The sequence below is a fragment of the Macrotis lagotis genome, chromosome 1, assembly GCF_037893015.1.
Source record: "Macrotis lagotis isolate mMagLag1 chromosome 1, bilby.v1.9.chrom.fasta, whole genome shotgun sequence".
Classification (NCBI taxonomy): domain Eukaryota; kingdom Metazoa; phylum Chordata; class Mammalia; order Peramelemorphia; family Peramelidae; genus Macrotis; species Macrotis lagotis.
Genome location: NC_133658.1, coordinates 893491357 through 893508948, shown reverse-complemented (window position 1 = coordinate 893508948; position 17592 = coordinate 893491357). Strand labels below are relative to the sequence as shown.

Sequence of the window (17592 nt, the reverse complement as noted above, 5' to 3'; positions counted from 1 at the left end):
AATTCTGTAGAACTTCGGTTTGATAGACAGCGTAATCATTCTCTCCCATAATTTCCTTTGGAGATGAGAGAAAATGTACTTCCCTCATTTTCTTCAAAAGGTGGAGGACTATGGATACAGAATGTTGCATACACTATTGGTCAAGATAACTGTCATTGTGTTGGGTGGTTTTGTTTACCTGCTTCTCTTTGTTATAAGGGAAGTTTTGCAGAGTAGGTGGGAAGAGGTGGAATAAGGTATATCTGGAATGACTGAGATGTAAAAAAATCAGTCAATTTGAAATGACAATTATTCTTTCATTTAAAGGAAGGATGAAGGAAGGAAAGAAAATCAATGGGAAAGGAGGAAACAAAAGACCTAAGTTCAGACATGTTAAAGCTGAGGATGCTTTCCCAAACACAGAGGCCATGAGTCTTCCCCCTCCTTCCCTCTCCCCCTCCTTCATAAATCTTGTTTATAGAGCAGAGAGGGAAGGCGGTTTCTGTAACTACAACAGTTACTTCCTGTTTCCATGACTGATGTATGGCACAGTCCAAAGCCTACTTGCCCTGGAATCCAACCTTGCTAAAACTGAGACAATGACTAGACTCAATTTCCCCAGAGCCCCACCACCCTTCCCTCCTTTTCAAATCTTTGCAAATATCAACATTTAAATTAAAGGAGTAATTTGAAGTCTACTACCCCCAAATCTGGGGTTCTCAAGGTATACTTTTGGGGCATGGTGATGAAAGTTCAGAAGCAGACCTGGATCCTTCCTCAATTTGGAGGTTCTGGGAAGAAATCACCAGTGAGAGAAGGGGACCTTAGGGGTGAAGAGATGTTCCAAAGTGAGAAGGTGACACATCAATCCAAATGAGCATTTTGTTTTGTTTAATTACCTTCTTAAATGATAGTTTTAGAAGTGATTTCATATGAATAACTGATATCATACCTATTGCCTTCTCAAGGAGTGGGGGGAGAGAATTTGGAACTCCAAAATTTTTTAAAAGAATGTTAAAAATGTTCTACATGTAATTGGGAGATAATTAATAAAATAAATAAAACTATATTTAAAAAAAGAAATAGGGGCGGCTAGGTGGCATAGTGGATAAAGCATCCGCCCTGGAGTCAGGAGGACCTGAGTTCAAATTTGACCTCAGACACTTAATAATTACCTAACTATGTGGCCTTGGGCAAGTCACTTAACCCTGTTTGCCTTACAAAAACTAAAAAAAGAAAATATGAGAGTTCATGTAGTAGAGTGAATAAAAAGCTGGCCTCTGGGGCAGCGAGAGGTGGCACAGTGGATAGAGCACTGGCCCTAGAGTAAGGAAGACCTAAGTTCAAATAGACCTCAAACAAGTGACACCCAATAGCTGTGTGATCTTGGATAAGTCACTTAACCCCTTGCCAAAAAACAAACAAAAAACAAAAACATTTCCATTTTTGCCTGTAATTGAAAAAAAAATAAAATGCTTGCGGGGAAAAAAGCTAACTTCCCATTCCAGAAGACCTGAGTTCAAGTGTAATAGGACTTAGGGACCCAAGGCAAGTCACTTAACTGCTTAGTGTGAGAGGAAACTCTTTAAGACTGAAAATCATTAAGAAAATACTGATCTGAATCAGTAGAGAGCTCTTCTTCACCTGAGAATAACCTATACTAATGAAATAAGTCTGGTCTCTATCCTTCTATAGCTCTCTTCTATTCTTTTAGCACATGTGTGCACACATATAAATATAAGTATTTCTTAAAAACAAATTGGACATAACAGTTCTGAGTTTCTTCCCCCCGCCCCAACCCTTCCAGCTTCAGGGGTCACATACAAGGTGCTCTTCTCCTTAGAAGATTGACTTCTTTTTTTTAGGGTGTTTTGGCAAGGTAGTGGGGTTAAGTGGCTTGCCCAGAGCCACACAGCTGTTATTATTAAGTGTCTGAGGCCAGATTTGAACTCAGGTCCTCCTGATTCCAGGGCCGGTGCTCTATCCACTGCGCCACCTAGCTGCCCTGAGATTCACTTCTCTTTAGTAAAAGGTGAAACATTTATACAACCTGAAGAGAAACCAGAGTATGAGATTGACTTCTCAAAGGTTGAATTCCAGCATCCACTTCTTGAGAGGATGTTCTGTAAGGCAGGTGTGGGGGGAAGGGAAGGAGGGAACCCTACCCCCAGACCATTATTAAAAAGAGCTGCTGAGGAATCCCCCCCTTTCCTTGCTAAGAGGCTTGATCCTGGAACTTTTGAACTTGGGACTGCTAGAGAAGTAATCCTGAGGCTTATGCTACTCAGGAACCTCCTTAACAGCCCCTGTCCTCTTTGCAGGAGGCAGGAATTTCCTTTTGGGGACACCTGTACAACACATACCTCTTCACAGCCATTGATTCATTGATCAAGGAAGAAAGGAAACAAATAAGGATTTCTAAAGTCTACTATGTGTTGGGCTCCATGCAATGAGGGTTTTACAAATATTTGTCTCACAATAATCCTAAGAGGCAGGTCCTGTTATGATCCCCATTTTACAGTTGAAGAAACTGAGGCAGAAAGAGGTTAAGTGACTTGTCCAGGGTTACATAGCCAGCAAGTGTCTAAGATCAGACAGTGAATAAGCATTTATGAAGTCTCCACTTTGCTATGTGCTAGGGATACGTAGACAATCAACAAAAGGAGGTAGCAGCCGCTGGGAACAAGACAAGAGAGGTTGTGGGTATGCATAAGCTTCTCCCCATACACACACACACACACACACACACACACACACACACACCCTTTCCTTACAGGCCAACATAAATAAGTTACTCCTAATTCATCCCCAGTGATTCCATTCAAAGTTTCAAACTAAGCTCACCACCACAAACTCAAGGAATTAATCAAGGAACTCCCTCGTTTAACGCTCCACAAATAGAAACCATAAGATCATAGGAGTTAGAGCAGCAAGGGACCTTAGTTCAATCACTTTATTTTAATTAAAAGATGAGGAAACTGAGGCCTGGATAGGTGATTGGATTTAGCGGATGTGACACAGGGAATGTGGCCAGTAGGTCCTTCTTCTAGGGGCCAAAGTCTGGGTCTCTTTCAATTCTTTGTTTTATTTTCTGAGAGTTATCCAGTATTAGATCCTCCTCCCTCTCCCCAAGGAATGGGAAGTCCCAGGAAGGAATAGACACAGCAGGCTAAAGACCTTAAAGGTTCCATCACCTGTCTTTCTTTAAGACAGGTGTGTGTTTGGGGGGAGGGGGGAAGGAGGGAACCATGCCCCCCAGACCATTATTAAAAACAGTTGCTGAAGTGTCCACCCAAGAGATGACTGGGGCTCCCGGTCAGATAACCACCACCATCATTGTCGGGGATGTGCCAGGCCCCAGCCGAGAACCCACAGGCACCTCTTCCCCAAGTTCCCTTTCAAGGGGCCCATGTGTCTGAAATAAATGGCAATGACCACGGGAATCTGGAAGCTCTTTTGCAAATGTTTTCCCGATGCGGAAATGTAACGCTGGGTTTCTCAGCTTGGATTCCATTATTCTTTTGCTGGGAGGAATGTTTCTGTGTCAGCAGAATGAGCTGTTCTCCATCTGACAGACTGGTTCCAAGATTCCTACCCAGGCTGACCCCATGGGGCTCAGCAGGATCCCTCCACTTGGAGTCAGTCTACCTTCAACCTGTGAGGACTTCCAAATGGGGTCACCAATCAGAGCTGGAAGGGACCTCTAAGGCCAACTGCCCTCATTTACAGAAGAAGAAACAAAGGTCCAAGAGGTGAAGGGACTTTTTCAGGGCCATACAGGGGAAGAATTTGAACCTGGGGACTCTGACTCCAAATTCAGGGTTCTTTCCACTAGACTTTAGTTATTTTTGTTTTGGACTGAATTAGACTGGGTTGGTTCTGGGTGTTTAGGGTGGCTTGCCACATTGGAGGAATGATGATGACTGAGAGGGCTGAGCTTCATTAAGAGGGCCTCAGCTGATTCTTCCTGATTTTGTGAACCTGGAAAAGCCCCTAAAACTTTCAGTGCCCTAAGTGACCTCTAAGACTCAAAATAATGGGATGGTTGAGGGAGAAGTTCCTTTACAATGTTTTCTCCACATTGATGATTCCAAAGGAGGAGAAGGAAGGAGAAAAAAAGGATGATTATAATAATAATAATAATATTAATATACCTTTCCTCTTTGGTAGAATACAAGTATGGAATGTTGAATCTATTGTCAGATGGGAGTACTGTATCAGTTTGACTTTGGTAGTTTTTCCTTATTATAAGAGAAGATGGCAGCATTGTATCTGTAAATACTTGTGGGTGTAAAAAGTGAAGACATCAATAGAACTTATTGTTCTTTTAAAGAAGAATAATAATGGGGGTGGCTAGGTGGCGCAGTGGATAGAGTACCAGCTCAGGAGGACCTGAGTTCAAATTCGACCTCAGACACTTAATAATTACCTAGCTGTGTGGCCTCGGGGAGCCACTTAACCCCATTGCCTTGAAAAAAGAAAAGAAAAGAAAAGAAAAGAAAAGAAAAGAAAAGAAAAGAAAAGAAAAGAAAAGAAAAGAAAAGAAAAGAAAAGAAAAGAAAAGAAAAGAAAAATAATGATGAAAACAATTAGCATTTATATATCATTTTAAGACTTGAGAAAAAAACTTTACAATTATTATCTCATTTGAACATCACAATAACCTTGGAAGGTAGAGGCTATTATAATCCTAGTTTTACAGATGAGAAAACCAAGGCAGAGAAAGGTCAGGTGATCTGTCTTGGTCTCTGAACAGAGGAAGGATTTGAATTCAGGTCTTTCAGACTCCAAGTCCTAAATTCTCCATCTATCTGTTGGGGGGGGGTGAGGACGAGGATGGAGGAGATAAGAATTGAGCTTTATATAATAGTGATTTAACATTTACAAAACGCTTCATATATTCCCTCATTTGATTACACCAACATGGAGAGGCAAGTGGTCCAGAGATGATTGTCCTCATTTACAGAAAGAAAAGCAGGGTTTTAGAAATGCCAATTCATTTTCCTTTGGTCACATAATCAATCAATAAACATTTATTAAGTGCTAAATACTGAAGATATAAAAAGAGGCAAGGGTTAGAAGTGAGCTGACTTCAGGCCTGAGTCTCTGTCCACTAGAATGTCCTTAAACACACACTACCTTCCTCCAGTCTCATTCTTCTGCAAGTCTGGCCGCCATATGTGGACCTCCTCCGTCCAAGGCTGTAGGGCATCACGAACTCCTCCTGGAGGCAGGTTGAACTACAAAGGGAGCGGCATGATGTGCCACTTGGCACGTGAAAGCCTGCACATGCTCCCATCACATAATTCATCCCAGGGGTGTCACAGTGGGGGAGACAGCTGGAGAGCCCACATTCCAAAAGCTGCCAGATCATCCTTGCTCTACAAGATGGTCCTCACCCCTCAGGGGACGTGGATGAGCAGGAACTCTGGAGGCCCACAGGAATGCTGGGTTTTTTCATTGTTGAGTAATTCATTTAATCCCTTGGGAACACCAAGAGACTGGCTGTTCAACAAGAAAATTGAGGGCTCTTCCAGGAAAAGGACACGTGGGAGCTCTTTCTTCCAATTCTCCAGACTGCTCTTGAGAGGTGCTGGCGTACCTTGGCTCTGAAGGTAGACCCTAAAGTTTTGAGGTCTGGTTCTAATGACCTAACTTTCCTGCTTCTAGGTGTATGGGGCCCAGAACTTTGAATCCTTGGAACACAGGAAGAGGAAATCAGATATCTCCAACAAAACAAAGGCCCCCCCCCCAAAATCTACAAAGACAGTGAAGGGCAAGTGTTTTGGGGCTATGATTAGCACCAATCCTCTTTTTCAAACTCATCTAGCTTCCTGTTCTGAGATAGTAATAGGATCAAAGATCCAGAGTTGGATAGTACTTTAGCTCGAAGTGAAGAAATGTGAAAACCCTTGTCCAGACAGATGTGAAAACTGATATCTAGAGAAAAGAAATTATTTCTCCAAGGTCATACCAAGGAGAAACACTAGAGGCAAGATTTGAACCCAAGTCCAGTTACTCCAAGGCCACTGCATTTTACTGAAAAGTTCAAGGTATCTAGAGAAATGCCTAAGGGAATTTTCCATTTCTTGCTGCAGGTGTCCCTGAGGGAAGGCAAGAAGGGGCTAGTTGATGTCCATCTGCCACAAGTGGTCAGCAGTATAAAGGCAATTTCCCCCTCCTGGTGCATCTCCCAAAGGAGGTGCCACGAGAAGCAACCTTCTCTTTGACCACAGGCTTTCCATCTCCCACAGTGCCTGTCCTTTCAGTGAAGAAGAATGGCACCATCCACTCAACGATTCTCACTTCTGGTCAATCATTTCAGTGATGCTGATTTCCTCTAGGTCATCATTTAAACTGTTCCTCATCCCCTCCACCACATGATTTCTTATTCCCATTTCTCTCAGCCTTCCCATTCCTATCCCAAACACTATCCCTCCTTTCCATGGTGCCTTCTGGAATGTCTGCTCCATAGCCAACAAACTTCCCTTCATCTTAAATTTTTTTCTCTCCTATTCTCAGTCTTCTAGTAATCACTGAAACCTGGCTCCCTTTCCTCTTCCTCCAGACATAGACATAGCCTCCCTGGCCACCTTTATTTTTTTTTTTAGGTTTTTGTAAGGCAAACGGGGTTAAATGGCTTGCCCAAGGCCACACAGCTAGGGAATTATTAAGTATCTGAGACTTGATTTGAACCCAGGTACTCCTGACTCCAGGGCTGGTGCTTTATCCATTATGCCACCTAGCCGCCCCCCTGGCCACCTTTTCTAATGCTAGCTGCACCTCATTTCCCTCAGCTCTCTGGTCAAAGCAAAGGATTGGAATTCTGCTTGTTACTCATGACAATTTCCCGATTCTCCTCCTATCTCCATCACTCCATAACCTCCCATTTTGAAGCTCTCATTTTATATTTTTATCACACAATTAAAATTCTGGTACATATTTCCAGGTCCCTCTTCTTTCCTTCCTCAATGGTTCTGGTACATGGTTCTCAGTTTTTCTCTCCTTTCCACCTGCTGTTCTCAGACTTGAGGACTTGAGTATTCATACTGACTAGCTCTCAAACATTCTAACCTTCAATTCCTCAACCCACTTGTTTCCTGTAATCCACACTTTCACCCCACACCCAAAGATGGTCATACTCTTGATCCTACCATCATTCCTGAATACATCATCTCCATGTTTGAGAATTCTGAACCCTCTCATCTGACCATACTCTATTGGATTTCCACCTCTTTGTTTGCTTTTCCTTATCAAACCCTACTTTGTGTACACACTGTGGTCTTCAACCCCTCAACTCCTCAATTCTCTACCAGGCCATATCTCAGTCCAAAACACTAGCCACTCTCTCCTTTTTTTCCTTTTGACTCTTGGTGAATTGTCCTCCTCTCTTGAGTCCCTAGCTACCATATTGCATTTCTATTTGCACCTTGCTAAGCTCCAACTTTGCATCATTCCTACTATCTGCTGTCTTTGCTCCTACACATGCTGCTGAATGAAAGTGAAGAAATGCAACTGTGTCAGCTAAGTCCTCTAAAAGAATTTGTTATTCCATCTCATAGTATTGTTAGACAATCCATACTACTGTTAGACAAGCCTTCTACATGACTCCATTTAACTCACAATCCCACTCTTCACAGCAGCTTTTACAAATCTTTCATTCCTTCTCAAGCCCCACCCCCAGCTCCCTTCTCTCATCCTCTCAGCTGCGGAACACTGATTTATTTATTTATTCATTTATTTATTTTTTAGTATTTTGTAAGGCAATGGGGTTAAGTGGCTTGCCCAAGGCCACACAGCTAGGTCATTAGTAAGTGTCTGAGACCGAATTTGAACCCAGGTCCTCCTGACTCCAGGGCCGGTGCTTTATCCACTAAGCCACCTAGCCACCCCGAACACTGATTTATGAAAAAAATTTAGGTCATTTGCCATGAGCTTCCTCTTTCTCTTCTCCCATCATCCATCTCCTCCTTCACCTCTGTATCACAGATTCACAACTGATCCCATTTCTTCACATTTCTGGACCTTCTATCAGCCCCACACAATCTCAATCTTTCTCTGGTGTCTTTCCTATTGTCTAAATGCACTTATCTCATCTATCCTCAAAAACTCTCACTTGATCCTTTTATTCCTACTAACTGTTGTCCTACATCTCTTCTGTCCTTCATGATTGTCAGCAATAGGTGGGTCCCCTTTCTCTCCTCTCACTTTCTTCTTAACCCCTTACAATCTGGTTTCTGACCTTCTCATTCCTCTACAACTGTTCCCTTCGAAGTTACTGATGATTTTCATTTGAAAAATCCAAAGGCCTTTTCTCAGTCCTCTCCCTTTGACACCACTGATCACTCTCTCCTCCTTGATGCTTTTTTCTCTCTAGGTTTTCAGAACCTGGTTCTCCTCCTAGCTCTCTCACCACTCCTCAGTCTCCTTTGCTAGATGCTCACCCAAGACTCGGTCCTCCTGGTCTCTTCTCCCTCTCTACTACTTTTCTTGGTGATCTCATCAGTTCCCAAGGGTTTTAATGATCATCTCAAAGCTATGAGTTTCAAATCTATCAATCTTGCCCTAATCTCTCCATTAACCTCTAATCTCATATCTCCATCTGACTTTCAGACTTCTTAAAGTCCATGTGTTCAAAATGGAATTTATTATCTTTCTTTCTAAACCCTCCCCCACCCCTACCCTCAATTCCTCTATTACTACAGATGGCAACAGCATCTTCTCATTCTCTCAGGCTGGAAACTTAGGTACCATCCTCACTATTTCTCACCCCCTACCCCATATCGAATCTATTGCCAAGGCTGCTGTTTTCACCTCTTTAGCATTTCTCAAATGCCTCCCCCTTTTTTTTTTCTTTGCTATTACTACCACCCTGGTACAGGCACTCATCACCTCACTCCTGGTCTACTGCTATAGCCTGAAGGTAGATCTACCTGCTTCAGGACTTTGCCCATTTCAATCTATTCTCTATTCAATAATCAGATTTCTCTAAAGACCAGGCCCAACAATGTCACTCCCCTACTCAATAAACTCCAATGGTTCCCTGTCATTTCCAGGAATGGATACAAAATCCTCTGATTTGGCATTCAAATCCCTTTACAAAGCCCTCTCCTACTTTTCCAGTCTTTTTACATCTTGCCTTGTTCAAGGAGAAACAGCACTTCTGGTGTGAGAGTTTGTTGAACCCTTTTCAAAGCAGCTCATTCACCTTTGGTGTTACCCGACACTCAGCTCTCACCTGTGGCTCATGTGCAGCAACCACACCCCCAGTAAATCAGTTCAGCAGATGGGTTAAACTAGGTTGAGGGTAATGGATGAACCTCAAACCTGTTGGTGAGTTAGGGGGATGTCTACCCCAAGCATGTGAAGACTTCCTCTAATGGAATGGGTGGATGAGAACAATTTGTTCCAACAGCTATGAAGGCAGCTGAAGCAGGTGCTGTGGAGCTCTTCTTAGAGCTTGGTCAGACATCAGACACCAAGGTTATCCACTGCATCTCAGACCATCTCCAGTCATTTTGACTTTTGTCTTGTCACTGAACTTTGATGACTTAGAAAGAGAGAATGAGGTTGACTTTATGAAAGTCTGCCTCACTTAAATCCAGTTCACGTATGAGTCAGTATATCACCCCATGATGTCATTGGTTCTCTTAAAAAAAAAATGAAGGACAAACAACAATAGCACCTTATTCCCCAAAAGGTATTCTTTAATCCAGTGATGCTGGCCTTCTGGCTGTTTCATAGTCAATACGAGTCTATCTCTTGACTTCCTGCATTTTTTTCTGGTTGTCCCCCATGCTTAGAGTGCTGTCCTCCCTCCTCTCTGTCTACTGATCTCCTTGGTTTCCTTTAACTTCTAATCTATAGGAAACCTTCCTCAAACCATTTTTGTCCTAATTCCTTCCTCCCTTTAATTAGTTCCCATTTATCCTGCTTATAATTTGTTTGTACTTATTTGTTTGCCTTGTCTCTCTCAATAGAATTCAAGCTCCTTGAGGACAGGATTTCTCCACTTTCCTAACACTCAGCACAGTACCTAGAAATTAATAAATGTTTATTGACTACCCAAGGTAGAGGAGATGAAAGTACAAGCCAACATTTGAAAGGCAGGAAAATCTGAAGTCAAGATAGGTTTGTGTCACTGACTCCAAACTTCAAAAATGCACAGCCCCAAGGAACACCCCTCTCTACTGAGGCCAATAAAGATTTCATATGGGTCAGAAGATGAAGCATTCAAGCAAAGAGTTTTGGATTTGGAGACAGAGAACTTGGTTTAGTGTCCTGGCTTAGCTACTTGTATGATCAGTCCTCTGGTAAATTGATTATGTCACTATGATAAAAAGATAGATATAAAACACTGGGCCTGCAGTAAGAAAGAACAGAGTTCACAAACACTTCTGGCCTGTGAACCTTAGTTTCTTCATCTGTAAAATCAGGATAATAATAGCTCATCTCCCAGTGATAGTATAAGGATCAAACGAAATCTCTCTAAAGGGCATAGTACACAATATGTGCTAAATGATTCCTCCCTCCTTTTCTTTCTCCCTTCCTTCTTACCTCTGTTTTTTTCTTCCTTTCTTTTTTTTCTTTGTTCTTTCTTTCTGTTTTTTCTTTTCTTTCCTTCCTTTTTTCCTCCATCCCTCCCTTCCCGTTCATTTTACAAGCAAGGAAGCTAGAATCCAAAGAAGGAAAGACACATGCCCAAGGTCATCCAACCAGTAAGTAACAGAGCCAGGATCTTCTGATTAAATCCAATGGTGCAGTACACCATTGACATCTTTGCCCTCAGGATATATATCTGTAAAATAATGGCATTAGCGTTCTTCAGTGATTCCCTATTTTTTTCATTGTTCTTCCACAAACTCTTTTCAACATCAACAACAATAAAAATATTTTGAAAACTTCCAGGGTAATTTACTATGTTACTCACATTATTATGCAATGAATTACAGCTTAAGGGACTTTTCCTTTTTCAGTTTTTTTTTTTTTGCAAGGCAATGGGGTTAAGTGGCTTGCCCAAGGCCACACGGCTAGGTAATTATTAAGTGTGTGAGGCCGGATTTGAACTCAGATACTCCTGACTCCAGGGCTGGTGGTCTATCCACTGCGCCACCTAGCCACCCCAGCTTAAGGGACTTTTTAAGAAGTTTTAGGGAAAACCCTTGGACCATCGTTGTGAACCCTAAATGGGAACCAGTGGAGCAGGTAATCTCTAAAGGCCCTTCCAACCCTAAATCCTTGATAGAAATGGTACCACCATGATATAATTTTCTAAACCCCACTGCCCTAGAGTGATGACTGAATATAACCTCTATCTTCCTACCTCAATTATAGCAGAGCCCCTTTTCTAGGAGAAATGAAATCTCCAAGTTGACAAAAAAAGACCTTGGCAGCAATCTAGCCCAAATTAGACCTGATGTCAATTCTCCCAACAAGAAGTGATTCAGTCCCTACTTAGAGGCCTCCAGGCACACAAGACTGATCCTCTATTCTACTTTGGGATAGATATCATGGTAAGGAAGGTTTTCTCTACATCCAACCAAAGTCTGCTTCTTGGTAACTTCTAGTTTTGCCCTCTGGGGTCAAGTAAATTCAAATTTCTTTTTCATATGACAGTCTTTTAAAAACCTTAAGTCCCCCCTAAATCATGTCCTCCCCTTGTTTCAGACTCAATCTGCTTGAAATCTAGTCCCTTCACCACCTCATATGCCCAAACCAAAATTATGACATCCAGATCAGAACCCAATATTCCAGAAATGGAGGCCAAGTCTGCCTGCAAGGAGAGAGGACCTTGACTCTGGGAGATACATAACCTTCACTTCCAGGCACATGGTAAGTCCATTACCCAAAGCTCTGTCTCCAGAACCGAAAGAAAAACAAAACCTACCATTGTTTCCACACATACTTAAGACCACTGCTACCATGACTAAAGCCAGGGTTGGGAAGAGCCCAGCCAAAACACAGGGGCCCAATGGACCTCACCCTGTAAGCAAGAGGGGAAACAACAAGCCATATATGCATTTTCAAAAGCCCAGCACTAAAGTTGGGAAAAGTTCCCACTCACATAATGTTGCCATGCACCCTTGGCAAGAGCCAGTGTCTCTGCTGGTTTGGGGAGGAGCGGGGAGGAAAGAGGCGGGGAGCATTCTAACTCCCTGGAAGCTTGCTAAAAGAAACCCAAGCACAAGGATGTCCAAAGACTCTTGCTGCCCAACCAGATACTTAGCCACATTGGGGGCCTGTCTTGACACGTGTGCACATGGATCTGCATGTGAGAGAGTGGAAGTGGTAGATGTGATGAGTAGGCTTTTCTGTATCATGGAAATAGAAATATTGGTCCTCAGAAACTATTCAACCCAACCCATATCTGACAGACACTTAAAAGTCAAACTTTCCCTTACATTGATTCAAAATCTCCAGATCAGTGTCAGAATTTAATATGACACTATTATGAAATATGACAATAATATGAAAATGTAGGTTGGACTTTTGACAATTTTAAGAAATCCCATGGTTCTGGGTAAGATGGCTCAATTTGATAATGGGCAATCTGGGTTCAAATTCTAATACTTTCTAACTGTGAAATAGGGGTGAAATTAAACTCCCCAGGTCTCAGTTTCCTTCTTTGTGAAGCAAGGGAAGGGGTTAAATGAGAAAATATCTGAGGTCTCATCCAGCTCTAGATCTGAAATTGATAAGAATTTATTTTGTGTTCAACTCAGAATATAAGAGAATATAAGAGTTATGTAAAATATAGTCCCTAAAGTCAGGGATTCCATGAAAAGGTAAATAATGCAAAATAATATACATATTTAATAGCACATGATATGTATATATTTTGTCTTTATTTGTTTATTCTGATATTGATCTTATCCAAAGAATGGAAGCAACTGGAGGGGAGGGACTATTATGGTTTTTGTTTTTTTATCCCCAGCACCCAAGACAGCATTGGGTATATAGCAGTTATATAATAATTTTTGTTGAACTTTTTAAAGTATTAAAGAACTGGAAATAGGATGCCCATTAGTGAGAGAATGGTTAAACAAAATATGGTACCTGAATATACAGAATATTGTAAAAAATTTCTGAAGATGAAGAACACAGAGAAGTATAGGAAGATTTACATGAACTGATACAGAACAAAGTAAACAGATTTAGGAAAACAACATATAAAAATACAATGATGTGAATAGAAAGAACAACAACAAAACAATGCTATGAAATTATAATAACCATCTCTGGTACCAAAGAAGAAACAGAAGAAAGCACCTTCCTCATCTTTGCAGAGGTGGGGGGGGGCTATGGATGTGGGACACTGGATGTCAAGACTTTTTTTGATATATTGTTTAGTTTTATTGAACTATTTATCCCCACCTTTTAAAATACTTTATTATAAGGGAAGGAGAGCAGCTAGGAGGCTTGGAATCATCTAGGAGGCTATTGGGCTTGGAATCAGGAGTCAGGAAGATTCATCTTTATGAGTCCAAATCCAGCCTCAGATACTTACTAGCTGTGTGACCCTGAGCAAGTCACTTAATTTCCTCATCTGTAAGAAGAGTTGAAGAAGGAAATGGCAAACAACTCTGGTTTCTCTGCCAAGAAAATCTCAAATGAAGTCAGAAGAATCATACATGACTGAAACAACCAAATAATAACAACACTAATAAGGCAAAGATCTCTGAGAGGGAGATCAGGGAGACAAAGTTTGGGGAATGTAAGTAATGAAAAACAAAAGCTTTCAATAAAATTAATTTTTTAAAAAACAAGTGCTTGCTTAATATAATTGATAGCAGGTAGCTGCTGTGAGCAGTATGGGTATTGAATGTCATAGAGTTTTATGAAGAGAGATCACAAAGGGCTGAAGTCAGGGAAAGTTTGCTAGGATAATCTTGATTTAAGATGAACTTTTCAAAATGTATACCATTTGGATATGTGGGGAAAAGAGAAAAAAGGAGGAGAATGTTACAAGCAAAGATCTGGAGGTGAGAACAGCATCTTCGGAGGATAAGCCTGACTAGAGTAAAGGATTCCTGTAGAGGATCAATCATTCTCAAAGAAGACCATGACATCATAGAGGAGATGCCATGATAAGCAAGTGAATTGGATTTGAGTAAGGGGGTGCTATGCTAAGTCACCAGCCTCACTTTCTCCTCCAGAGCCATCTGGGTCCAGATATGGATCAGAATGAGTGGAGTTGGCCCTGGATGCAAGGTAATCAGAATTAAGTGACTTGACCAAGATCACACAGCTAGTAAGAGTCAAGAGTCTGAGGCCAGGGCTGGTGCTCTAATCACTGCACCACAATCATCTGGTAAGTAGGCACTGTGACAAAGCTGGAAATGCAAAGAAAGGTAAAAGAGAGTCCCTGACCCCAGGAAGTTTACTTTCTAATAGGAGAGAAAATAAATAAATAGCTGGATACACGAAAGCTATATATCCAAGGTAGACAGTAACTCATTTTAAAGAAGGTGGGCTCCTGCAGAGGAGAGATTCTATGTTGAGTTCTGAAGGAAACTCAGATGGAGATTAGGAAAAAGAATATCCTAGGAATGGGGGACCACCACTTCAAAAGTATAACTTCAGGAGATGGACTGTTTTGTGTGAGGAACATATCAATGTCACTGGTTCATAGAAAAAATAGATGAGAGTAAACCAGAAGACTGGACAAGTAGGAAAGGAGTGAGATGGGAAGAGTTTCAGGTGCCAAATACTAATAAAGGTCTTAATGGTCATAGTGAAGAGTTAAAACTTGCCTGGAATTGAGTTTGGATTGGTTGTTGCTTAGATGCATAATTCTTTTGGGTTGATCAGCAGGCCAAGTAAGGACATTTATTTTCTTCTCTTTTTTCAGTGTTTTTTTTTTCAGGGGGGAGGATATCTTTTATTCTTAGACCATAGTTATCTTTCAGTATACCATTCTACCAACACACCTCTTCACCCACCTTTATCATAAAGAATGAATAAGCCAAATCAACCAACATGGGATCCAAACTGCTAATAAATACACCAGTCTATACTCATAGTCCCTATAACTTTTCCCTGACTGAAGCATTTTGTCATCTGTTTTCTGGAATAAATATCAGTCGCTACAATTAAATAAATGTCAATGAAACCCATTTTCAATCCTCTCCATTGATCTTTTCTTTTTCATGTGCTCTTTTCATTTCCCATTACAGCCTACAATAGAGGTACACAGGATCTAAATAAAACAACTAAAAGACCTGCCGTGGTCAAAGAAGGTTGAATTAGGAAGTTAAAAAGATATCACCACCTGATTTCCATTATGATTTGTCCTCATTTCTTTTAGGACCTGGAGGAAAGGCCTAATGGTTCATTTTTATGACCCATTTAACAATCTCTAGGATAGGAAATTGATAGCTAACAGAAACAGAATGGCAAATTATTCCCTTCCTGTCCTCATGAACAAAAAGCTCATCAAACTTCCTCATTCTGATGGAATTATTCCAAGGTCAGAGGAATAGAGCACCATAGATTTAGGGTTGAAAGGGACCTTAGAGATACATCGAAGTTCCTAATAGGGGACCATGGACTTTCTTAAGGGGTCTATGGATAGACTGGGGGAGGGAACTTTGTGAACTTGAAAGGAAAAGTTACATCACTAACTCCTAACTGAAATCTGGCATTTCCTTTAATAAAAATGATTCTGAGACAGGGTCCATAGTGTTTATCATATTGCCCAAGGGATGCATGACATAACAAAGGTTAAGAATTCCTGAAATAGTCCAACCCTTTAGGGTTTTTTTTGGGGGGGGGGGGTTCTCAAGTTTATTGGAAAAAGGAAAAAAATAAATGTTAAGCAGCTCCTTTTGGTTTTTTGAAGTTCATCCCAGCCATGACCTGGGTAACTTGCAGGTTGGACAAACTGTCGAAGTCCAGGAGTTTCAACATTTCTTTAGTAACAGGATCCATTCTGGTTAACTTCTGATCCAAGGCAGAGTTTCCATAGTTATACCTCCTTTTTCTTTCTTCTTCTTCTTGCAATTTGATGTAGATACCTTTCACAGAGCCTCTCTGGATCCACTTCATCTGATGAACAACATATTGCGTGATCTTGTTGCAGAGCTTCTTGCTAGGGATAATGGTGATCTCCTTGCACATGTGCTTCTGGTGTGAAAGTTATTGGCAGGTGAGTGTAGTACTTTTTGATGATAACTCACACCCCCTTCTTCATGGTCATGTCCCAACTGCCCATGTTGGCTCTGGGGGATGAAGGGACCAACCCCTTAGTTTTATAGAGGAAAAAACTGAGGACCAGAGAAGTCACTTTGCCTCAGTTTTCTCAAATGTAAAATGATCTGGAGAAGATGGTAAACTACTCTAGTACCTTTATGGAGAAAATCCCAATTGGGGTCACAAAGCATTGACATGACTGAAATGACTACACAATAACAAAAACCTCTGACTTCAGATACAGCACTCTTTCATCCATTCATACTTGTGAAAAATCAGTATTAGAGAGCATCCTTCACAAAGACCTCATATATGGTTCATAAATGCAGTAATCTCTTATCAATGTTGGGGTATACAATGTCAGATACTATTCTAGGGCCAAAGACTACCACCATGGTGGATTCCCCACCACTAAAAAACACCTTGAGAGAGATAATTTGTTCAACTGTGGATTGAGCCATGGAGCAGAGCCACCCTGGTTGATAATTGAAGGATGCGTACCTCTAAAATACTTCAGCCCTCTAAAACTAAAGAGCTAGATCCTCAATTTTGCCAGCTACTGTCCTGGTCTTCAAGCAGGAGAAGAAACTCATCATCTCTCCTGATTTAAATTCCTTTTCCACTTGCCTCTCATGTCTTGCCCAGGGAAAGATAATCGAATCAACACTGACACAGCTACTGTGGAAGGTTGGGACAATTTACTGACCAATTGTTCTGCTTAAAAGCTCCATGATGCAGAGTCACACTGCCTAAATCAAATCTTTCTTCCCTGCTCACCTCTCTTGGCTCCCTCATATCTATTCATGAATGACCTCACTTGGTCATTTCACTCTGACCTCCCCTTCCATTGTGTCCTGTATTTTATCATTAATAAACTGCCCTTGATTTTAAATTGGCACCCTCTCTTCTAAAATCACTGCATACTATTTGCATTTAATTTTCTTGTTTCTTTCCAAAGGAATAGAAGCTCCCCGAGGACAGGAATGATGTTGTGTTTGTCTTTCCAGTCCCTGGCAGAGTGTGTGGAACTTAGCGGGTCATTAATAAATGTTCATCAAGCTTAACTGAATCCAGTGATATCAAGGCCTCTTTTGAAATAAACAAAAATGCTGAAAATCTATTTCTAAACCTCATAAAACTTCACAACTTTAAGAGTAACCTCAGCACGTAAATCTTCCTATTGTTTCCAAAATGAAAACTCGATACTTTATCATCTTTTCATTGGCGTTCAGACAATCCGCGTAAGGACCATGTTATTTCAAGAATTTCACAGGGACCTTTTCAATTGTTCCCCCAGTGGGGAGGATGGAAAAACTGCCTCTTCACTCCTGCATTCTTGTGGTCGATTCCGGCCCAGCTGCTTCTCGTCCAGACCCCCCAGGAGGAAAGATTAGAAGGCAAGCAGCCACTGAGGATCCTGAG

The 17592-nt window shown here is 41.3% G+C and overlaps 1 protein-coding gene and 1 pseudogene across 1 annotated transcript in view; both read right to left on the bottom strand.

The window, feature by feature from the left end:
- The window catches only part of MEGF6 (multiple EGF like domains 6), a 370333-nt gene that overhangs the window by 139931 nt on the left and 212810 nt on the right, over window positions 1-17592 (bottom strand). The window lies entirely within an intron of this gene.
- LOC141510255 (small ribosomal subunit protein eS17-like) lies at window positions 15793-16253 on the bottom strand (annotated as a pseudogene).